We start from the raw sequence: 24348 nt of genomic DNA on the forward strand, positions 1-24348 counted from the left end.
TGCTCTACCATACCTGTTTCTATAGTAAAATGAGAACACACTTTATACTGTGCTTTGTTAAATAATATTTTTGTGATTTTTAGAAACATAAATGTAAAATTTCTTTTATAGATTACAATGCCCCCCGCCCCCCAAAATGCCAGGGACCAGGAAGGAGACTTTAACTGGGTAGATTTTACATGGGTAAAGACTGGGTCTAAAAATATACCCAGTTCTATCTCTTCTATTGGATCTTCCTAAAAGCCATATGTATGTATAATTCTTCCTCTAAAATCCACTTGCTTAATCCTTAAGCAAAAGCTGCCTGTTTCCCTAACCTTCTTGTTAGGTTGTCCCTAACCACAGCCTACACATACAGTGAAAGAAATTTGGGTTTTGGAGCTTAAGATGGAAGCAAAGAAAGGATGTCGCTGGCTGAGGGTGAGCTTGTTAAGATCACCCAGATCCACGCTGGGCCGTGTCAGCCGCAGAGCTTTGGAGGTGGCTCCGGGTACTCTCTTCAGGAGGTTCCTAGGACTCAGGTGACCCCGGGCCCCCCCCCTCTAGCTCCAGACCTGGGGACCCGTTCAATTGTTGTTCCCATCATTTGTTTTCTGTGTGATTTTCCCTTGTGGCTCTTTATGTGTGTCTTTATGATAAATCTTGTTATTGCTTAAGGCAACTGAATGGGTCTTTCTTATATAAAGGCTGAACGGAATAATACTCATTACAGAATTTAGAAAATACAGGAAATATTAAAAAAAACTTCTCTAATTCCACATTCCATCGCTGTTAACTCTGGTTATTTCCTTTTTTTTTTTTTTTTGAGTGTTTATTTCTTAAAATTGTGATTTTACAACCTTGATTAACGTTTGTATGCCTTTTCAATATTCTGAGCTCTGTGATCTTATTTGTAGTTCACAAAAAAATTAAAACGAAGCCGAATGAAATGAGAATAGTTGGAAGAAACTATGTAGGGAATATGTATTTTTGAAACCTGGAGTTTAGGGGCACCTGGGAGTCTCAGGCAGTTAGGCATCCGACTTCAGCTCTGGTCACGATCTTGCCGTTTGTGAATTCAAGCCCTGCATCGGGCTGTCTGCTGTCAGGACGGAGCCCGCTTAAGATCCTCTGTCCCCCTTCTCTGCCTCTGCCCCCACTCGCAAAAATAGATAAACATTAAAAAAAAAACCTAAATTTTAGAGACATTTAGTTTCGTTACCGAAAGAACAGCAAAGAAGCTTCTAAACTAATGAGAAAGTGAATATTGTTTATAGTTTTTACAATTTCCTCTGTGCTGCTAATATATTCCATGTCTTGTAAAAGTTTGAATTAGAAGTTTTGTTAGGGGAGACTCAGTTTCCCATTGCAAGGTGAAGGCCTTTTGTCACCCTGATAAATTCACCTTAGCCTTGTTTAAGCAGAAACTCAATCTTGATTGGATTAGAAGCTGCAGAGTTAAACCAAAAGTTCACTGTGATGTTAAGTAATGTATAAGGAGAACGAAATAGCTGGCCAGCAGGCTGCTTCCTTCCATCCAGTCTCTCCATAAACGGGAAGCAAGTTTAGCAGAAGCTTGCTTATTGAAAGTCGAAGAACAATGGAATAAATGAAGGGATGCGAATGTTGAAAGCCATGGTGCTTTGATGACTAGATGTCTTCATCCTTTTGTATCGTTCGTGCACAGTCAGTGCCAGAATTCCTGCAAACCTTCCGTATCAGCGTACCTCTGCTCTCATTCAGGCACGTTCATAGCTACTTCAGCTGTGTCCCTGCTCGCTGTTCCTATTTCTTGGTTAAATGATAACGAAGGAAATATATTGTTGAGTCAGTTCACAGTCTGTCCACTTCCATCGGGACTGTGGAGAATTAAGAGCTCTGTCTTGAGAGGTCCTCCTTAAGGTGGGGAAGGAAGGACACTGTGAAAGCTGAAAAGATTTCCTTTTCAAACAGGAAGGAGGGTTTACCTGAAGCAGCTGTCTGCCTCCTTTCACAACCATTAGCAGCAAATGTTCCCCGTGACAATTAAAATGACTCTGCTTTTCTTACATTACCGACCACTGCTTTGTCCTCAGGGACCAGGGAGGCCTGTGGACATTCTGGTCAAAAGGAAGGAGCGCTAAGATGGACTTATCCATATTCGCCATGGGAGTGAGTGGTCACATACACGCCAGATTTTTACCATTCCTGGACTTGATGATTCTTCGAAGTCTTGATTCTTTTATAAATCTGAGATCTGTTTTAAAATGTAACTTCCTTTAACATAACAAGGAAAGACATTGAGTTTTAGATTTTCCATACATACTGCAGCTTGTGGGAAAGAAAATAACTATTGCTGTTTTGGAGTTATAGGATGTGCGAACAATCTATCATAATGTTAACCTTAAAAATAAAACTGCCGGTCGTTTTACCAGCAAAAATGAGTTTGAGAATAACAGAGAATTGCAATTCAGCGCAAGCAAACTACTGCAAAACCATAGGCAAGTCCTGAGAACAAAGGAGAGGACTGCTCTTTTATAGAGGAAAGGGGTGGGGGCAGCTGGAAGGGCTGTTAATAAACAAAAAGTCTGGGGCGCCTGGGTGGCTCAGTCGGTTGAGCGCCGACTTCGGCTCAGGTCACGATCTCGCGGTCCCTGAGTTCAAGCCCCACGTTGGGCTCTGTGCTGACAGCTCAGAGCCTGGAGCCTGTTTCAGATTCTGTGTCTCCCTCTCTCTCTGACCCTCCCCCATTCATGCTCTGTCTCTCTCTGTCTCAGAAATAAATAAATGTTAAAAAAAAATTAAAAAAAAATAAACAAAAAGTCCATCGGAGGTTAAAGTGGAGTTTGAAGTATAGTGGCTTGTCATTGGCTAGGTTGTGATAGTCTCTCATTGGCTGGGCTGTTGCTGGGGCCAGAGGAAAGCCTTTCTTCCTCCTGTTGGGGTAGTAAAGTAGTAGCTAATAGTACCAAGTGCACGACGTGTCTTTTCCTGTTGGGTCTGCAACTGAGGACCCCTAGAGCCCGACAGCTCCCCTTCTGGCTGGCTTCCTGACTGCGTTTTAGTGAGGTTTCCCTTTACTAATTGTCACTAAATAAATCCATCAAATATTCTATCAAATAGAGATTTTAATCGAAAAGATGTATTGCAAACCTTGCTGCTTTCTTTGGTTGGGCTTTCCAGATCTTATTTTCTGGCTTGTAAATGAATAGAGGAAAAAGCCATTCTGGGCCAAAATTTACCATATATACTTGGGAATGCTTACCATATAATGAAAGAATTTAATCTATAAAAAGGTCACACTCTCTAAGGCAATTGTAGGGACGCCTTGGCTTAAAATAGCTCAGTATACACACTTCCCAAAGAAACCATGAGGCACCTTTTAGCTGGTTATTATTAGCTTTACTAATTCATTTACCACAGGTTTCCTTCAAAGGTGAAACTCCCTAGTACAGTCAGTTTCAGAAAACTTTTCAGTAGAGTATTTGTTATAAAAGCAGACCAGCCACATTCAAATTTTTAAAAATTTAAATCAGAAGTGTTAAAGGATTGTTGGGCGCCTGCACAGAGTCAGTTGTGCATCTGATTTCGGCTCGGTCACGGTCACGAACTCATGGTTCGTTAGTTGGAGTCTCACATCTGGTGAGCTCGAGCCCTGCTTTGGGTGAACATGAGCCCTGCTTCGGGTAAAACGTGAGTCCTGCCTTGGGTGAGACCTGCTTCTCTCTCTTTCCCCTCCTTTCCCCCCTACTCTCTCTGCCCCACACTCACTTGTGCTTACTCTCTCTCTCTCTAAAGAAAAAAAAGTGTTAAAGGATTGTCATGTAGGTTTCTGTGTTCTTAAAGATTCTTCTCTTTGAAGGGCACAACTTTTTCTGAGTATATGTGTTAAAAACATTTCTATGTGTTATTTTCTATCAGACTTTCTGAATACCAGCTAGCCTGAGATGCGATACAAAGCCAAATATTTGTAAATGTTACTTGTGTGATCACTTTCTATCTGAAGTGATCGGCTTTAGAATGAATTCTTTAATTTCGATATTTGTTAATTTCAGTTTCTTTAGTCCCTGTGCAGATACTTAATTGCCTATTCCATGCAGTCAAGTGGCTAGGTTGGTAAGGATGCAGCTTACCCCTTGCTCTTGAGGAACTTGTAGACAGACGAATGGGGGAGACCTTATTACAGCACTAACACATTTAAATAGAAAGCTACAGCTCTATGTATAAGCTCTAGTGAAGAAGAGGTATTCCAGAATATATGACAGGGAAGGCTTGACTTGGCCTGGGAAGTCAGAGGAAGTTTCTCTGAAAAAGCTGAGCTGCTGCGATAAAAAAAAAAAAAAACCCAGGTTAAGTAGCAGAGAGGAAAGGAAGGGTGTTCTCAGGTATCCTGTGAGGGCACTCGGTGCTTCTAAAGAACTTTCCTATGAAAAGAGATTGGAGGGCAGGAGAGAGAATATCCAACTATAGAGGCCAGTAGGGGCCAGACCACGAAGAATCTTTGAGATCATGTTAAGGATTTTGATCTTGAGGGCAATAGGAAGTTTTTAAAAAAGTGTAAGTATGCTAAGTTTCTATTGTAAAAATAGATCTATTTGAATAACCTAGTAGCTATGCTCTCTAATCACATTTTAGCACCTTGGCGGTAGCAGTAGTTAGTAGTAGCAGTAATAATACTTAACTGCCATTTATTTTCCACTTACTCTGTGTCAGTCCTTTGGAGCATACCCAAGGTATAAATATATTAACTCTCATTCTTATTACTAGTGAGGCGGTTGATATTTTACAGATAAGCAAACTGACGTGCAGAAGGTGTAAGTAATTTGACCAGGCTCATTAGCAAATGAGTGATTGAGCTGGAAACTCAGCCCAGGGTTTTCTGATGCTAAATCCCTGTGGGATAATAGGACTTCACCCAAAGATTGTCCAGTGTGCACTTTCTGACCAAACTGTACCTTCAGACAGGCTATTAAGGATGTTTTTAATAATGATAAATTAATGCTTTTTTGAGTTTGATTTTTCAAACTTCATTGAATAAAAAAAGAGCTTCTCTTTGTTGCCAGCAGAGGGAGCCAGAAAGATTGATATTGTAATAAATTTTGGAATTCTCCAAGTTAGGAGTATTCATAAGCAATTCTATTGAACTCATATTAAGAATAATTGTTTAGATTAAATATGTATATGGTGTGGTCTCATTTTGATTTAAAGGTAAATGTGTATCTAGGTATTGAAAAGAAGTCTGGAAAGACATAAAATATAACATTGTTATCTCTCAGCAGTGGTTTTGCTAGGTTTTTTTCTTTTCCACCTTTTTTTGGGGAACATGTTAGTCTTATAGAATTTTTCTGCCATGAACATGTATTACGCAGTAAAATGTAACTCTTATTTGTAGTTTATGTGAGCAGCAGAAGGGCTATCAATGGTTTATAAAGTGTTTAAAATGTTTTTTGAGACTAAAATGCATCTCCCATCATTTTAATGCATTATTAATTTACTTGGGGTATCTTTTTTATATTGACAAGGTAAATTTAGGCCATCACCTATCTGAGTCTTCAAAATTCTGAACTACTATAGCCTAAATTTAAGAAAGTGTATCAAGTAGAAATAAAAAATGTTTTAGATTCTTGGTTGTCCCATTAATAAGAATATTATAGAATATAAAAGAAAAAATTCATTATGAATAATATATTTAATAGGATTCAGACTCAGAACTGAGTTCATGGTATTCATGGTATCAGCTTTCTCCTCCATCTATCTTATAGAATTGGTAAATAGTATAAAATCAAGTTCTCACTTCAGTGAAATGATTTTTAATAACCTGTACCTTTAATTGAAGTTTAGAATTAGATAGTCTAGGAATTTGACTTTAATTTTTAATATTTTAAAAGGTTTATTTATTGTGTGTGTGGGGGGGGGGTCGTTAGTACATGCACACATGTGAGCAGGGGAGGGTGGGGAGAGAGAGAGAATCCCAAGCAGGCTCTATGCTACCATCACGGAACCCAGTGCGGGGCCTGATCCCGTGAACCATGAGATCATGATCTGAGCCAAAAACAAGAGTCGGACACTTAATCGACTGAGCCACCCAGGGTCCCCTGGAATTTGACTTTTAACTCTGCCACTTAGTAGTTAACACATGTTGGCAAGTTACTGAACCTCTCTAAGTTTCTTTTGCTTTATATGGGGAATGAAGATGGTAATAAGTCTTCTTTGGTCATAGTTGAGGACTATCAGAAGCATTTGCAAAGTGTTTATTATTACAGTAAACGTTAATTTATCAGGTTTGCAACCTTAGTTTTGTTTTTGCCACAAGCTCGCTTCCAACCACTGAACTGATTTGTCCTTTATAGAATCCGTATTTGCCCATACCAATAGCCGCTGTAGGCACACAGATCCATCATGAACTACACTTACCTACAATCATAGGCATCTCACATTATATTTAGCTACCAAAATATAGCTACGCATCACACAATTCTTTCTCCTTTAACCCTTTGTTTCGTTCATGTTCTGTATTAAGCAACTTTGCGGCAGAAACAACCCACAAGTCTTGGTGGTTTCTAACAACATTACATTACATGTAGCCTTTGAGCTGCCTGTGGAGAGTGGTTCTGCTCCACATGCTTTCATTCTAAGACCCAGACTGAAGGAGCAGCCTCTCTCTGGACCTGCCATTTGCTGCATGGTAGCGAGAACTCAGAGGGCTGGCTGAAACTTGTGATACCCCTTAAAGCTTCTGCTCAGCTGTGCCGTGTGTCATGACTGCCACAGTGTGCCTCATGGCTGCGCTCCGAGTAGTGAGGCGCAGGGACAGATACTCTTCACGCTGTAGGTATAGGCGAGTTATAAACCGGGCAGGGATGTATAAGCCTCTTCCAAGGATGGGGATGATAAATGGTGAACAGTAATGTAATCTACCACAATTTGTCCTCTTCATCACAAATGCCAACTGTGTTCCCTTCTGCTTACAAAATACATTTATCCCTTCATCAAGGAAAATACCTCAAGAATTTCTTTCAATTGCATTAGGTTTATAGTCTAGAACCTCTTAGAATTTGTACGTCTTTTATGTGTGTAGATTTTCTTGACCTGGAGACCAGCTCTCTTCAACCCTCCACCCCCTCTCCACTCCCCCCGCCCCCACCATACAGTGATGGAACAGGGATAGGATATCCACAGTGAACATTCCTGTTAAGACGTAGGAATAATGGAGGCACCCAGCAGTCTCTGGTCCCTGGCAGTTAATTGTATTGTATTGTATCAATTGGATTTTTGGGTGAATGTAACGAGGGCTCCTTTTCTTGGCACTGGAGGATGTTCCTTGATTTGGCCCTGGTTATGTTCCTGTGGGTAGCTCCCTAGTCCATTGTTTTCCATGGCTCTTGGTTGTGCCCTTTGTGAGGTGTTTCTTTTAATATATCATCTGTGTCCATATTTGAACAGAGTATTGGAGGGGATGCCCTTGTTGGCGAGGGAATGAGGTAAGGGTTAAACAGCTTTGCTGGTCTGCTTCTTGCCTGTAGAAACCTGGGGCCCATTAAATGTGATCTGGGAGTCACAGACCCTAAACTCAGGCTGGGGGCTGTTTTGGAAGTTGTTTTTTGTCTTTTTATCTATTTGAGTCAGATCCAGGTGTCGACAATCATATCCTCGCTCCTTTGGCAGATGCATTTTTCTCTAAACTTCAGTTCAGTTACCTTGAGCTTATTGGGCTTCAATGGGACCACATCCTTAGGCTCTTCCTGTGGGGAGTCCCCCTCCGAGCCATTTTGTTTCATTGAAAGGATTTGCTGGGTGAAAGGAAAACACTTGTTTCCTTTACTCACTGTCCGCTGAATGCTTCTTTTGTACTCCCAAGTGCGTGCCTGTGTGTGCCTGTGTGTGTGTGTGTGTGTGTGTGTGTGTGTGTTTCCATACCAGGCTGTTCCCTGATTCTCTGTGAGAACCAACTGGGTGTCCTACGGTTTAACTTAATCCTGACACTGACTACCTAGACCTAGCTCAGACCCCACAGGTTAAGGGCTCAGTCCTACTAGACTGTCCCCCTCTCACTTTGGACATCAGTAGCAAGTCCAGTCCTTTCAACCAAGTTATCTCATTTTTCACATGTCAACAATTTTATTTACTGCTACATTATGTGGTTGGCTGTCTTTCCAACCTCCACTAACCATTTCCTGGCTCTCCATCACCCAGCTTTAAAGCCTACATCACATACTTTTATTATTATTTGTGACAGTGGTTGTTAAGGTGTAGCACCTGCCTCTGGTACCAGTTTCTGCAGTGTTCAGCTTTATGGTAGTAATTACCTTCAAATTGCAGTGGCTTCTCAAAATAACAAACTTGTATCTCCTACCGTATGTTATAGGCTATGGGTCAGCTCTGTCGAAACAGCCTGTGGCTCCCCTCCAGACCCAAGGCTAAAGGAAAAGCCCGTATATGAGATGTGATAGTCTCTTGGCTGAAGCCAAGACTGGTGCTAACTTGGACGGCTGCTTCAAGGTTTTGCTTAGATGCGATGTATATCCCGTCTGTTCATGTTCTGTTGGCCAAATCATATCTCATGGGTGATCCCTAAATCAGTGACCTAGGGATGGCTATTCTTTCCCTATGAGATGATGCACAGGTTACACATCTACATACAGAGAGATACCTAAACATATGTGTGTGTGTATAATAATCTTGCAAGGAAGCAGGGGAATGGATAGTCTCAAATAATACAGTCTACCATAACTTTCTCATGTAGTTTTGGATGATGCATGAAAAATCAGAATAGTGTGTGTGTGTGTGTGTGTGTGTGTGTGTGTGTGTGTGTGTGTGTATTTTAAACTTAATGGCATATTACCTTACTATGGAAGGTAATATGAGTCCTTACTGTATGGACTCTCCAGAGAACTAGAGCTAATAGGAAATATATAGATATCTATAACTATGAGAGAGATAAATTAATTTACTTTAAGGAATTGGCTTATATAATTGTGGGGGCTAGAAAATCTGAAATTTATAAGGCAGGCTCACAGGCTAGGAGCTCAGGCAGGATTTCTGTGTTATAGTCATGAGACAGAATTGCTTCTTGTCAGGGAATCTTCAGTTTTTGCTCTTAGGGTCTTAAAATGATTAGATGAGGCCTATCCACAATATTAAGGGTAATCTCGTTACCTCAAGTCAACATACTTTAGATGTCAGTCACATCTACAGAGTCCTTCCTGGTAACATCTGGATTCAAGTTTGTCAAAACAACTGGGCACCATAGCTGAGCCAAGGTGATAAAGAATTGACCTTCATATACACATAGTGCTATTTTGCAGATAGGAGAATATGAACACAGAGAGTATTCTCTCATAGGTCTCATGGTAGAGCACCAACAAATTAGCTTGATCATAGCTAATAAACGCCGTATATTTTGGCCGAAGATAACTGAGCACCTAAAACGGGGTTTGGCAAACTGTGGCCTACTGCCTGTTTTTATAAATAAAGTTTTATTGGAACATGGCCATGGTTATTCTTTATATATTGTCTATGGCTATTTTCATTCCATAAGGGCAAAGTTGAATAGTTACAACAGAGAATGCATGGCCTGCAAATCCTAAAGTGTTTACCATCTGGTTTCCACAGAAAATGTTTGCCAACCAACCCTTAAAGAATACATGGAAAAGAAGCTTGTGATTTTTGCTTTGTCATGGTTTACTCCTACTGCAGCGTCTTCATCTGAGGATGAATGTATGCTCATTAAACACTACAGTAGCAATATTATTAAAATATTATTTAAATTTTATTAGATTTATAAAAATTAACGGCTTATTAATTTTTATTGCATAGCCATTCAGATTTTCTTTTAGATCGCTTAATAGAGTTCAGGTTTTGCTGATAAAATGCATATGAATGCTGGTTGTTTAAAATGAATAGTTGTGCATCTTTGGGAATAGAAAGTACTTCTTCCACAAAATTTTATCATTTTCCTACTATTATAATTACAGATTTCAATGTACCTATTTTCTTTTAAGATGGTAAAAAGGTAATATTAGTGTGCCTAACTCATCCCCTTTTTTATTTTCAACTAATCATAAAGCTATTGGCACTCTTTACCTTCTATTCGGTGCCTGAGCCGGTATGGTAGGGACTGCCCTCCGTCTCCTGATCCGAGCCGAGCTTGGCCAACCTGGTACATTATTAGGAGATGACCAGATTTATAATGTGGTTGTCACTGCCCATGCCTTTGTAAATAATTTTCTTTATGGTGATACCCATTATGATTGGAGGATTCGGAAACTGATTGGTACCATTAATAATTGGGGCACCCAACATGGCATTCCCTCGGATAAATAATATGAATTTCTGACTTCTGCCTCCATCCTTCCTACTTTTACTCACTTCCTCTATGGTAGAAGCTGGGGCGGGGACTGGATGGACCGTATACCCCCCTCTAGCTGGTAATTTAGCCCACGCGGGAGCATCCGTAGATCTAACTATCTTTCCCCTACATCTTGTAGGTGTCTCTCCAATCTTGGGCGCCATTAATTTCATCACCAGTATTATTAATATAATACCTCCTGCCCTATCTCAATATCAAACACCCCTATTTGTCTGATCAGTTCTAATTACTGCTGTCCTACTGCTCCTATCACTACCAATTCTAGCAGCAGGGATTACTATGCTACTGACAGATCAAAATCTAAATACTACATTTTTCGATCCTGCCGGAGGAGGAGATCCTCTTTTATATCAACACTTATTCTGATTCTTTGGCCACCCAGAAGTTTATATTCTAATTTTACCGGGATTCGGAATAATCTCACATATCGTCACTTACTATTCGGGTAAAAAGGAGCCCTTTGGCTATGTGGGAATAGTCTGGGAAATAACATCCATTGGCTTTCTGGGCTTTATTGTATGAGCCCACCATATGTTTACTGTGGGAAGGGACGTTGACACACGAGCATATTTTACATCAGCCACTATAATTCTCGCCATTCCTACGGGGGTAAAAGTATTTAGTTGACTTGCTCCCCTTCATGGAGGAAATATTAAGTGATCCCCTGCTATACTATGAGCCTTGGGCTTTATTTTCTTATTTACTGTAGGGGGTCTAACGGGCATTGTACTAGCAAACTCTTCATTAGACATTGTCCTTCACGGTACGTACTACGTGGTAGCCCACTTCCACTATGTCTTGTCAATAGGGGCAGTATTCGCTATTATAGGAGGCTTCGTCCATTGATTCCCCCTATTCTCAGGGCATAGTCTCGATAATACTCGGGCAAAAATTCACTTCACAATTATGCTCGTGGGCGTCAACGTAACATTTGTCCCTCAGCACTTCCTAGGTTTATCTGGAATGAATGCCTCGACGTTATTCTGATTACCCAGATGCACATACAACTTGAAACACAATTTCCTCAATAGGCTGTTTCATCTCATTAACAGCAGTTATGTTAATGGGCTTCACAGTCTGAGAAGCCTTTGCATCCAAATGAGAAGTAGCTATAGTCGAGTGAACTACAACTAATCTCGAGTGACTACATGAATGCCCTCCTCCATACCATACACTTGAGGAGCCAACTTACGTATCCCTAAAATAAGAAAGGAAGGAATCGAACCCTCTTAAAAACTCGTTTCAAGCCAATACCGTAACCACTATGTCTTTCTCAATAAAGAAGTATTAGTAAAAAATTACATAACTTTGTCAAAGTTAAATTATAGGTTTAAACGCTTTATACTTGTATGGCATATCCTTTCCAGCTAGATTTTCAAGATGCTACGTCTCCTATTATAGAGGAGCTCCTACACTTCCGTGACCACACACTAATAATTGTATTTCTGATCAGTTCCCTAGTTCTTTACATTATTTCACTAAGATTAACAACTAAACTTACACATACAAGCACAATAGATGCCCAAGAAGTAGAGGCCATTTGAACCATTCTGCCAGCTATTATTTTAATTCTCATTTCATTGCTCTTGTATAATATCCATAAAATTGAATTCGACTATTAGATGTATTTTTTTTTTACAAACCAAAGAACAGATGGCAGCTTTAGTTAGTGAAGAGAGTCTAGGCCCTGGGTCCAGATAGTCCTGGGTTTAAATTTAGTGGCTTAAAACAACAGCTATTTTATTTGCTGCTGACTTCATGGGTCAACAGTTTGAGCTGGGCTCTGTTGCATGGTTGTTCCGCTGGTCTTAGTCATGTGGCTGCTGTCATCTAGAAGCTCCTCTAGGGGTTGGTTGGTTGGAGATGGCCACACTGATAATGTCTGGCATATTATGCTAGCCAGCACGGCTACCTGGCATGATTGGGCAATCGGGATCTTTCTGTCCCGAGATCTCTGGGGCGCCAGGAGGCCAGCTTGTTCATTCTGCCCGCAGTATGGCAGGACCAGATCTCTTGAGACCTAGATTCAGAAGTCTCACAAGCCACATTCTGTTTGTCAAAATAAGTTACAAGTCCAGCTCAGATTCAAGGGATGAAGAAATAAATGCCATCTCTTGATGGGAAGCGTGGCAAAGTCACATGGCAAACGGATGGGCTTATAGGAATGAAAGAAATTAATAGTGACTGCACAATCCACCACGACTATAAATTGCTTAGTTTCTGTATGCCCCATTTGGAAAGTAGAAATAGCAATATTGACCTGAACAGTTCCTTAAAGTTTAACAATTACCTATATAGAGAGCACTTGGAAGGTTTTCTGAAACAGTTTTGAAATTGAATCTTTAGGGGCGCCTGGGTGGCTCAGTCAGTTAAGCGGCCGACTTCGGCTCAGGTCATGATCTCGCGGTCTGTGAGTTCGAGCCCCACGTCGGGCTCTGTGCTGACAGCTCAGAGCCTGGAGCCTGTTTCAGATTCTGTGGCTCCCTCTCTCTGACCCTCCTCCATTCATGCTCTGTCTCTCTCTGTCTTAAAAATAAATAAACGTTAAAAAAATTTTTTTAAATTAAAAAAAAAAGAAATTGAATCTTTATGTTAAATATTGTGCTTTTTATTATAGACCTAAATATCATGAGAGTATTTATTCTTTCTCATTATTACTTTGGCTATGCATTTTTTTTTTAATATGGGAGACATATATTAAGACTCGAACGATATCCTATATAAAATACCAGCGTAGGAAGAGTTATACTTTTGTGTAGAACTATGGGATTCATTCAATAAATAAAAAGAAAAGCAATTACCTTCTAATGTGTTTACAAAAACATACGTATTCCTGTAACCCTCTGTGTGTTTATATTTCCCATTTAAAATTTAAACAATACTGGCCAGTAGTATAAGGTTTGTATCGGTTTAATTCTAGAAAAGTCTTTTGCGCTCTAGCAAACATATTTTTGTTTGGCTGATGTTTCCTTGCAAAGCCAAGAAAAAATAGAAAACCAAAGGAACAAAAATATCTTATTTTTCATTGTGGTCAAACCCCATCAGAGGCTTTTCTGTAAGTATATCTGTTTTGCTCTTTACTTTGTTAGGAATAAACATAGAATGCTTCCTAAATCTGTCCCATTTTGAGATATAAATATATATCAGACTGGCAAAAATGTTTGTTAAAACTTATCAGAAGTACTTCTGTGGTCATTGGTGTGTGTAGGGTGGGGTAGGAGGCATATAGACCTTCCTCAGTTTTTAACCTTCATATTTAAACAATTTCACTCGTGGCTTGTAGGCATTCAAAGAACTCATTTGAGTACATTTTTCTATAAAATTTTCTAGGGACAAAGTTTATTCTTCCCGAATAACCAGTTGCTTACTATCTTAATTCTTCCTTCGATAGCCTGGGAGCTCTATTCTTGTATGATAAACATTGTAATATCATAATGTAATGTTTATAGTTACATTTAACTATAAATGTGTTAAAGATCCATTTATGTAGTTACTTTGGAATTTAAAGCTTCTTCTAGTGAGGAAAGGTGAAATAAGTGATACTACAAAACAAATAATGCCTATTAAAATTGGAGAGGTGATTTCCTATCTGTATTTTTCATAAACTCTTTTGGGTGCCTAGCCAGTTTTAATAAAGGAACATTTGTTATAGGAACTAGTTATAGGAATTTGTTAAGGAACACTTGTGATAGGGAGGGGTATTTATACAACTGACTACAATAGACTCAAAGCAGGTAGTTAGGAAATCTTATCTGCAAAGCAGTGCTTTCGGAGTCTTTCTGACTCCACTTCTTTCTTTCTTTTTCTTTTTCTTTTTTTTTTTCAGATTTCATAGCCACTGTCAGTCCTGAAGATGCTAGATTTATTATTTAAATAGCAATAATAATAATTATTATTGTTATCTTTTTTGTCCATGTTATTTTTATGGAGTGAAATTCCATTAAAGAAGGATTTAGCTTGTTATTGTCTTGGTCAGAAAAATAATCGATGGCATATAACTTTCCCTTTCCTCTATTTGTTTCATTGAGCCGTAACTACATACTTTCAGATCGTACAGTGGAAGGGTCGAGAGGTAAAGGGAAGTGGACGGGGCATAATTAAATAAGGGTAAGGCAAAATGAAAAAGGGAAGAGAGTCGGGGGTCAGGGAGAAAGAAACAGGATGTACAGCTCTTGTTTTTCTGGTTTATTTTAGCATTCTTCTTTGCCTTTTCGATTATGTAAGCTCTAATTTGCTGTTATGTAAGGGGGGGAGTAAATAACCTTTTGACTACATGGAATGGGGGAAATATTTCTAATTATCATCAATCCAATGAACTGTAGAACAGTTCTTAATTGTGCAGCCTAATCTGCAAGGAATGTTTATGCTCCATGAGCCTTGCTTTCTGCCACTCGCTCAGTTTTCAGTTGTGTCAGAGCTTGTCTTGGATTTAGTTATTGGGGAATGTGGGCAATTGTAGAGTCTTATCAGTACCTGTGCTTCGTTTCAGTCAGACATTCAGGGCGTTTTGCCCAAATGTGCATGTTGTTTAGTTTGTATTTAGGATTTTAAACCCCTTGGAGAAGGCTTTATTTAGTTGCCTCTGTGTTCTTTTTATTTGAAGAGTCTTATCTTATGAATATGATTATGAAATCCTATTTTGGGGGGTGCTGTCTTTCTTGTGTGGTGGATTTTTTTTTAGTGTAGTTCATTGTAAAGGTAGTTCAGGTTTCTAGGTCTGATGTGGGTGGGGTAGATTATAATATCTATTATATTAATATAATTGGCGAATCTTACATTTCAAGGCAAGTTGAGATTCAGCTGGTTATTTTAAAGATAAATTCTTGAAGTGAAAAAAATATTTATGTAATTTATGTTTTTAGACTTGATCCTAAAGTGGCCAAAAGAACCCTATGAAAAAGAGTTGCTGTAGTCTTTGAAGAAAGCACTTTTGAAAGATGTTTATGACACAGCTGGGGAATCCCACATTTGACAACTGGTGGTACCTGCCTCCCCCTGTACTCTCATCTCATTCTGTGATCCTTCTTACTCATCGTATGTCAACTATCTTCTTTCAAACATGCTAAGCTCCTTTCAGTAGTTGCCCCCTCCATCTGAAACAGAAATTCTCACAGACTGGCTGTTCCTCTTCATCCAGATCCCATCATCAGTATCACCTTCCCAGAACTTTGAGGTTACCCAGTCTATCTCCTTGAATCTATCCCCAGCATTCCGTCAACATCTCCTTTCCCATTCTTACCTGGCACTTTCTTGTTTTCCTTCATTGTTTATCTTATCCCATTAGAACATTAAATTCCATTAGAAGCACTCTGATAGTTTATGGCCTTGATGATGGTGATGGTTTTATGGGTGTACACTTTCCTCAAACTCATTGAGTTTATGCATTAAATATATACAGCTTTTTATATGTCAGTCATACTTCAATAAAGTGGTTTTTTTAAAAAAGAGAGACTTCAAGTAGTTTATTCACTGCTGTGTCCCCGGTGCCATGCATGACCTGTGGTTGGTGCTTTGTAAAAGTTAGGTATCCAAATGTGGAAGCTTTCATCCTTTTTTACTATAAAGGATATCTAAGCTTATATTTAAATTTTAAAAGCACACTTACATATTTTTACATCAAAGATTTACTTTCAGATGATTAGAGAAATGGAAATAGCTTAATTAGTGGAAAGCTCCGGACAAGAAGTCATAATAATAGGATTCTCTGATCATTCTGCAACTAATTATAGTGGACAAAATTCCGTAATCTCCTAGTGACTCAATATCTGCATATATAACATGAGAAACAGTGTTAATGTTTCATGTGATGAAGCTGAGTAGGTTGTAGGGGTAACACCGTTCAGGGATTCGTCGATTCCATTAAGGAATTTTCTCTTTATCCTACGAGAATAGAAAGGTACCAAAGGATTTTAAGTGGGCGGGACAGGGTATATGGAAGGGAGCGATAGTGGTGGTGGTATGACGAGGTTTACATTTTGGGAAAACCACTCCGGCTACAGTGCGGAGAACACAGGGAAGGGTTGGAATGAATATGGCCGGACTGTTCATTGCTCAATGCGGTCATCCTGGTGAGGGATGCTGCTAACTTAAAGTAGGGTAACGTTGATGGACACGGAGATGAGCAGTGGGATTTGAGCGATAATGGGGGGAGAGAAATCCACCAGGACTTGGTGATGGAGGACCAAAGAGAGGAAGGTGTCAAGACTGATTTCTAGGTTTCTCTTTTGTACAGCTAGATAGATCAACTAGACACATCATTTGCTGTGTACGTATAACTTGGAATGGGGTCAGGTTTCAGGAGGAAGAACATGTTTTTAGTTTGGGACATGGAGGTGCTTTTAAGAAACTGAAGAAGAGCTTTAGGAAGATATTTAAATACGTGGGCCTGGAGCTTAGGGAAACTTGGGTCACAGGTGTGTATGTAAGTCATGGTGGATGGATTCCAATTGACAATCATGACTATGAAGTACCATACTTTGTAAACTGTGAGGCTCCAAGTTGTGTTGGTATTTTCCTAATTTGTGGTGCTGTTTTGTTTAATTTTTTTTTATTTTTTTTTATTTTTTTATTTTTTTAAAAATTTTTTTTTTTTCAACGTTTATTTATTTTTGGGACAGAGAGAGACAGAGCATGAACGGGGGAGGGACAGAGAGAGAGGGAGACACAGAATCGGAAACAGGCTCCAGGCTCTGAGCCATCAGCCCAGAGCCCGACGCGGGGCTCGAACTCATGGACCGCGAGATCGTGACCTGGCTGAAGTCGGACGCTTAACCGACTGCGCCACCCAGGCGCCCCTAATTTTTTTTTAAATAAACATGTTTTATTATTTTTGAGGGAGAGAGAATGAGCATGAGCAGGGGAGGGGCAGAGAGAGAGAGAGAGAGAGAGAGAGAGAGAGAGAGAGAATCCCAGCAGGTCTTGTGCTGTTGGTGCAGAGCCTGACAGGGGGCCCGAACCCACAAACTGCGAGATCATGACCTGAGCGGAAGTAAAAGTTGGCTGCTTAGCTGACTGAGCCACCCAGGTGCCCCTATGGTGCTGTTTTCATCCTAGTGACTTTCGACTCATCCTTCAGTAGATGGTTTCGTTATTATTTTCTATAAAACTTTTCTGATTTTTCTCTTTTGAACTACCGCTGTACCTCACACACAACTATTACGGTATTAGCACAGTGTATTATGATTACATGCATGTTTACATACAAATCTGTCTTTTTATAGTGTGAGATCAAGAAGAAAGCGACTACTGGATTTTATTCTCTGAATTGCCTGAGACCAGGCCTCCTGTCTGTTTTTCTCCCCATGGTCTACCTGACACCCAGCGTGTAGCATGATACATAAATGATCATACGTATTTGAAAGTTGAGTGAAGTATGTGCATCCGTTTATACATAGATGCTCAGTAAATTTTTATTGAACAACTACATTATCCAGTCGTCTGGCAGTTTTTCAGTACTTGTTTTATAAACCTTGCATAAAAAAACAAAATTCTCCGGCTGCTTCTCTTTATCCATGTTAAGGATTTTTTTTTATTTTGGGGTTCATGGACTCCATATTTGTAGGGAGATCGGTGAAGTCTCTGAAAACAAATGTAAATTTTTCTGAATATGTGCTGGTGTATAATTTTTAAAGCAGGATCCATTGCTTTCACCAGATTCTTAAAGGGGTAATGGCACCAAAATTATTAAGATCTGTTAGATATTTTTATTAAATAGTTAAGTATTTTAGCTCCTTTGTTTTAAGCAGTTTCCCATGAACGTTTTGCTGTCATCCTGTATATTTCTCTTTAGAATAATAAACAAAAAATTGCCTGTAGGTTAGAACTTGTCATCAGTCATTTTAGCTGTATTCTGTTGAGTCTACCTCTTAAATGTAAGTATTTTATGTGGATTTGCATATATTTTAAAGTCTCCTTATTTATTTGCATCTATACATTTCTTCTCAGGAGACCTTCTATCCTAAATATTGAGTAAATGAAGCAACCGTTGGACTCATGTAGGTTTAAAAACAATCTTGATTTGGGGTGTCTGGGTGGCTCAGTCGGTTAAGCGTCTGACTTGGGCTCAAGTCACGATCACACGATTGGTGGGTTCGAGCCCCGTGTTGGGCTCTGTGCTGACAGCTCAGAGCCTGGAGCCTGCTTCGGATTCTGTGTCTCCCTCTCTCTCTCTGCCCCTCCTCTGCTCGCGCTCTGTCTCTCAAAAATAAATAAATGTTAAAAATTAAAAAAAAAAAAAAGAGAAAACAATCTTGATTAGATCTTTTAACAGAAAAGAGATTAGAGGTTTGTATACAACATTTTTGATAATGGTCTTTCTTCATGGTAGAATTATGCCTTTTATTTTAACATACAAACTGAAACGTATTATAACTTTGTTACACTGCATATGCATTACTTTCATAAAATTTTTAAACATTTCATAATTTCCAAAAAAGATATGAATTTGCAATTGATGCTAATATGAGGGAGTCACTGTCAAAAAACTTTCAAGTGACTTCCTTTATGCTGATTTAGAGTTTAACATTATCATCCTGTTAGGTCTAGAAAGCGAAATAACTACTTGTATTAGAATGATCTATTTGTTCTCTAGAAACAGTTGTATTTTAACATTTACCATACAAAGTTGGGCTTGCTGCATTCTGAGTTTGATGAATATCTTTATTTCAAATGAATGCAGTCCCTGACTTTAGAAGGGTGTTTGTTTTGATACACAATAAACATTAGTGCTCCTTAAGAAACTTAACGGTTTCTTTTGAGAATGCTTTTGTTTGAGCATTGGGACACCTGGGTGGCTCAGTCTGTTAAGTGTCTGACTTTGGCTTAGGTCATGATCTCATAGTTTGTGAGTCTGAGCCCCCCATTGGGTTCTGTGTTGCAGCTCAGAGCCTGGAGCCTCCTTCGGATACTGTGTCCCCCTCTGTCTTTGCCCCTCCCCCACTCATGCTGTCTCTGTCTCTCATAAATAAATAAAATTTAGAAAATTAAAAAATGTTTTAGGATGCTTTTGTTTGATATCACAGGGCTTATCTTGATAGCATAGGACTATGGACTCACCAAAATATGTTGAAATGTTAACAGCTTGATTTTAATCCGGGGAGGATTGAGTAGAAAGGATATGCTTCGTTTCCTGCCATATTAGTGAGCCCGTGAAGGGCCTTGGTGATAAGCATGTAAAATAGTTTACAAATTTATACGCCAACCAGACTTCTTGGACCAAGTATCAAAAGTGTGTGAAATACACAGAAGCTGAGAGAATAGTTTAGTATGGTGAATCCTCATGAACCTATAACTTGGCTTGAACAATTATTAGCCTATAGTTAATCTTGTCTCATCTGTATCCTCACCGTCTTGTGTTTTTTTAAATTATTAATCACAATGAAACTGTGAGAGATTGCATTTCTTTCATTTATTTTATTTTTAATTGTGGTAAAAAACACATACAATTTACTGTCTTAACCACTTTTAAGCGTATAGTTCACTCATTAAGTATAGTCGCGTTGTTGTGCAGCTGATCACCAGCATGTTTTCATCTTGCAAATCTGAAAAGCTATACCCGTTAAACAATAACTCCCCACTTCCCTCTTCCTCCAGCCCCTGGTAACCACCATTTTTCTTTCTGTCTCTGTGATCCGACTGTTCCAGATACCTCGTGTACGTGGAAGCGTACAGCGTTTGTCTTTTGGGGACCGGTCTACGTCACGGAGCAGAATGTCCTCCAGATTCATCCATGTTGTAGCATGTGACAGAATTTCCTTCTGTTTTATGGTTGAATAATATTCCATTGCACGTATACACCACATTTTGTTCATCCATCCATCCACGGACATTTGTGTTACTTCCACATCTTGGCTGTTGTGAATACTCGCTGTGAACAGGGTGTACAGATACCTCTTTGAGACCCTGCTTTCAATTCTTTCTCATAGATACCCTGAGTAGGGACTGTTGAATCATATAGTGGCTCTGTTTTTAATGTTTTGAGGAAACGCTATCCTGTTTTCCATGGTGGCTATACCATTTTTCATTCCCACCAACAGTACATAAAGGTTCCATTTTCTCCACATCCTTGCTAACACTTACTATTTCCTGTTTTTTTTGATAGTAGTCATTCTAATGAATGTGAAGTGATACCTTATGATGATTTTGATTTGCATTTCTCTAATGATTAATCATGTTGAGCATCATTTTAATGTGCTTGTTGGTTATGTGTGTATTATCCTTGGAGAAAGGTCTGTTCAAGTCATTTGCCCATTTTTAGTTGGGTTATTTGTTTGTTACTGTAGGAGTTCTTCATATATTGTGCATATTAGCCCTGTACCTAATATGTAAATATAAAAATTGGCAAAAATCTTCTCCCATTCCATAGGTTGCCCTTGCACTCTATTGATTGCACCCTTTGATGTACAGAAGTTTTTAAGTTTAATGTAATCGCATTTGTCTGTTTTTGCTTTTGTTGCCTGTGCTGTTGGTTTCATATCTAAGAAATCATTGTCAAATCCAGTGTCCTGAATCTCCCTCCCTGTAGTTTCTTTTTTCCTTTTTTTTTTAAGTTTATCTGTTTTGAGAGAGAGAGAGAGAGAGTGCACGTGTGCGTGTGTGGGGGGGGGGGGGGGGGGGTGCTGGGACAGAGAGAGAGGGAGAAAGAATCCCAAGGAGGCTCTGTGCTGTCAGCGTGGAGCCTGACATGGGGCTTGATCTCACAACCTTGTGATCACGACCTGAGCTGAAATCAAGAGTCAGACACTCAACCGACTGAGCCACTCGGGTGCCCTCTTATAATTTCTTTTAAGAGCTTTGTAGTCAGGGGTCATCTGGGTGGCTCAGTCAGTTGAGCATCCAACTTCGACTCAGGTTATGATCTTGCTGTTCATGGGTTTGAGCCCCATGTCAGGCTCTGTGCTGACAGCTTAGAGCCTGAAGCCAGCTTCAGATTCTGTGTCTCCCTCTCTCTCTCTGCCCCTCCCCTGCTTGTGCTCTGTCTCTCTCTCAAAAATAAATAAATAAATAAATAAATAAATAAGTAAGTAAATAATAAATTTTGTTTTTTAAAAAAAAGAGCTTTTTTTTTAAAAAAAAATGTTTATTTTTGAGACAGAGCACGAGTGGGGGAGGGGCAGAAAGAGAGGGAGACACAGAATCCAAAGCAGGCTCCAGGCTCTGAGCTGTCAGCTCAGAGCCTGACGCGGGGCTGGAACTCACAAGTGGTAAGATCATGACTTGAGCTGAAGATGGATGCTTAACCACTTAACTGACTGAGCCACCCAGGTGCCCCTAAAAAAAAGAGCTTTGTGGTCGGATCTTAAATGTAAGGTCTTAGTCATTTAAAATTCATTTTTGTATATGGTGTGATACAAGGATCCAACTTCAGTCTTTTGCATGTGTATATCCAGTTTCCCTAGCACCATTTGTTGAAGAGACTCTCCTTTCCCCTTTGAGTAGCCTTAGAACCTTTGTTGAAAATCATTTGACCACGTATGTGAGGGTTCATTTCAGTAGTTTCCTGTCTTATTTCATTGGTCTGTATGTCTGTCTTTATGCCAGTGCCACGCTGTTTTGATTACTGTAGTTTTATAAAATGTTTTCAAATCATTAAGTGTGAGACCTCCAACTCTGGTTTTCTTTTTCAAGATTATTTGATCTTTTTTGAGGTCGTTTGGCTGTTGGGGTGCCTTTGAGATCCAATACGAATTTTAGGATGGAGTTTTCTATTTCTGCCAAGAAAAAAAAAATGCCATTGGAATTTTGATAGGGATTGTTTGAATCTGTAGATCACTCTGGGAAGTATTGCTATCTTAACAGTGTTAAGTCTTCCAAGCCACAAACACTGCCTTTTCCATTTATATGTGTTTCTCCTCTAGTTTCTTTCAGCAATGTTTTATAGTTTTCAGGGTACAGGTTTTACACCTCCTTGATTAGGTTTATTCTTAATTATTGTATTCTTTTGGATGCTATTGTAAGTGGAAATATTTTCTTTCTTTTTTAATTTTTTTAATGTTTATTTTTGAGAGAGAATGCACACGCGTGCAAAGTGGGAGAGGGGCAGAGAGAGAGGAGGACAGAAAATCCAAAGCAGGCTCTGGGCTGTCAGCACAGAGCCCGATATGGGGCTCAAACTCACTGACCGAGAGATCATGACCTGAGCTGAAGTCGGACACTTAACCGACTGAGCCAGCCAGGCGCCCCAGCTGTGTGCTTTTCATATATGACCCTTCTTAGGTAGTTTCCTTCTGTTTCCAGTTTGTTGAAGTTTTTATCATGAAAGATGTTTGAATCTTGCCTGATGTTTTTTCTGTATCGGTTGAGATGCTCATGTGATTTTCATCCTTAATTCTGTTGATGTGATATATTACACTGATCAGTTTTCATATGTTGAACCATCCTTGCATTTCAGCAATAGACACCATATGGTCATGATCCTTATAATGTGCTGTTGAATTCAGCCTGCCCCCGGATTATTTTGATTCTTTTTAAAGCAAAAACAGACGTAGGCAGTAAGCTAACAAATAAACATATGATATAATGGCAGATACTGATGGATATTTATTACGAAGAAAAGTAAAACAGGGCAGGTCAAGAATGGTAGGAGTAAGGGCGCATGGCTGGCTCCGTTGGTAGAGCATGCGGCTCTTGATCTCAAGGTCGTGAGTTCAAGCGCCATGTTGGGTGTAGAACTTACTTTACAAAAAAGTAGTGGCGGGAGTAGAGTGAAGCTGGGGTTGTTTAGATTGGAGATTTGAAAAGCCCTCTGAGGAAGTGCCATTGGAGAAAGTGAGGGAAGAACCTGCAGGCACGGGGGACAAGCAATGGCGGGACTTAGAGTTTCTGAGAAATAGCTGGGAAAGAGGGTGTGAGAGTGGGAACAGGAGATTGTGACAGAGGGTGGAGAGGCTCAGGATGTCCACAGTGGAGGAGAGCACATAAATCCCATCTCCTGAGCCTTAGTGTGAACAGCTCCTTCTATGGCTTTTATTACTCATTACAGATTTCCTCCTTTTTATTTCCTTTCCCTTGGCTGTCTATTTCTAGAAAGAATGTGCTTGCTTTGTTAACCAAAGAACAGGGCCTGAATTTTATCCCAGATTTCCTCTGAAGAAGGGTGAAATAGAGTGGGTGGAGTCTCAGGGTCGAGCCAAGAATCCGTTGTGATGTCTGATGCGATTTGGGGAAAAAAATAATTGTTTCAAAAATAATATATTATGGAGTGTGACCTTATGTATTTTATAATTAGAATATGCGCCTAATATTTTAAATTTAGTAGGAAATGGATTGCTTAAGTTCAGAACAATTTTTTTTAATGTTTTTAAATTTATTTTTGAGAGAGAGAGAGCACAAGCAGGGGAAGGGCAGAGAGAGAGAGAGAGAGAGAGAGAGAGAGAGAGAGGTAGACATAGAATCTGAAGCAGACTCCAGGCTCTGAGCTGTCAGTACAGCCTGACGTGGGGCTCGAACCCACGAACTGCGAGATCATGACCTGCGCCAAAGTCGGATGCTCAACCGACTGAGCCACCCAGGCACCCCAAAGTTCATAACACTTTTTAACTGGCAGCATGATCTATAGTATAGCAGTTACCTCCTTCTTATAAACACTTGTGTTGGAATGTTTTACATTCCCATGAAACAGTTTTCCCAAATTGGTCTTTTTGGAGGAAGCGTAAACTGTCACGCTCTTGTGGTAATACATGGTAAACAACACCCTGGAACTTGTGGATGTTTGTTACTTTCCTTGACAAAGTAAGGAACATTGGTACAAGTATGTTAAACGTCATAAAGAACGTAGAGGAGTAGTCTGCTTTATCTCCAAATAGAGTTTCATTTACCGTCTAGCCCAGTGTTCAATATCTATTTGCCTCGTTAGGTTTTTAATCTATTTTTTAAAAATTCCTGAATCCAGACAATTTGACTTTCCACTGGTAAAATATTTACTTGTTGTATCAGGCAGGGTGCTAAACTTAGACATGAAGAGTACGGAGTTAAATTTAAAATTTGTCGAAAGTATTCATCACGATGCAGTCTATTTAATGTCT

General features: G+C 39.5%; 1 protein-coding gene and 1 pseudogene across 1 annotated transcript in view; both read left to right on the forward strand.

The window, feature by feature from the left end:
- The window catches only part of UACA (uveal autoantigen with coiled-coil domains and ankyrin repeats), a 95622-nt gene that overhangs the window by 23033 nt on the left and 48241 nt on the right, over positions 1 to 24348 (forward strand). The window lies entirely within an intron of this gene.
- On the forward strand, positions 10394 to 11605 carry LOC123582779 (annotated as a pseudogene).

This window comes from Leopardus geoffroyi, chromosome B3 (assembly GCF_018350155.1).
Source record: "Leopardus geoffroyi isolate Oge1 chromosome B3, O.geoffroyi_Oge1_pat1.0, whole genome shotgun sequence".
Classification (NCBI taxonomy): Eukaryota; Metazoa; Chordata; class Mammalia; order Carnivora; family Felidae; genus Leopardus; species Leopardus geoffroyi.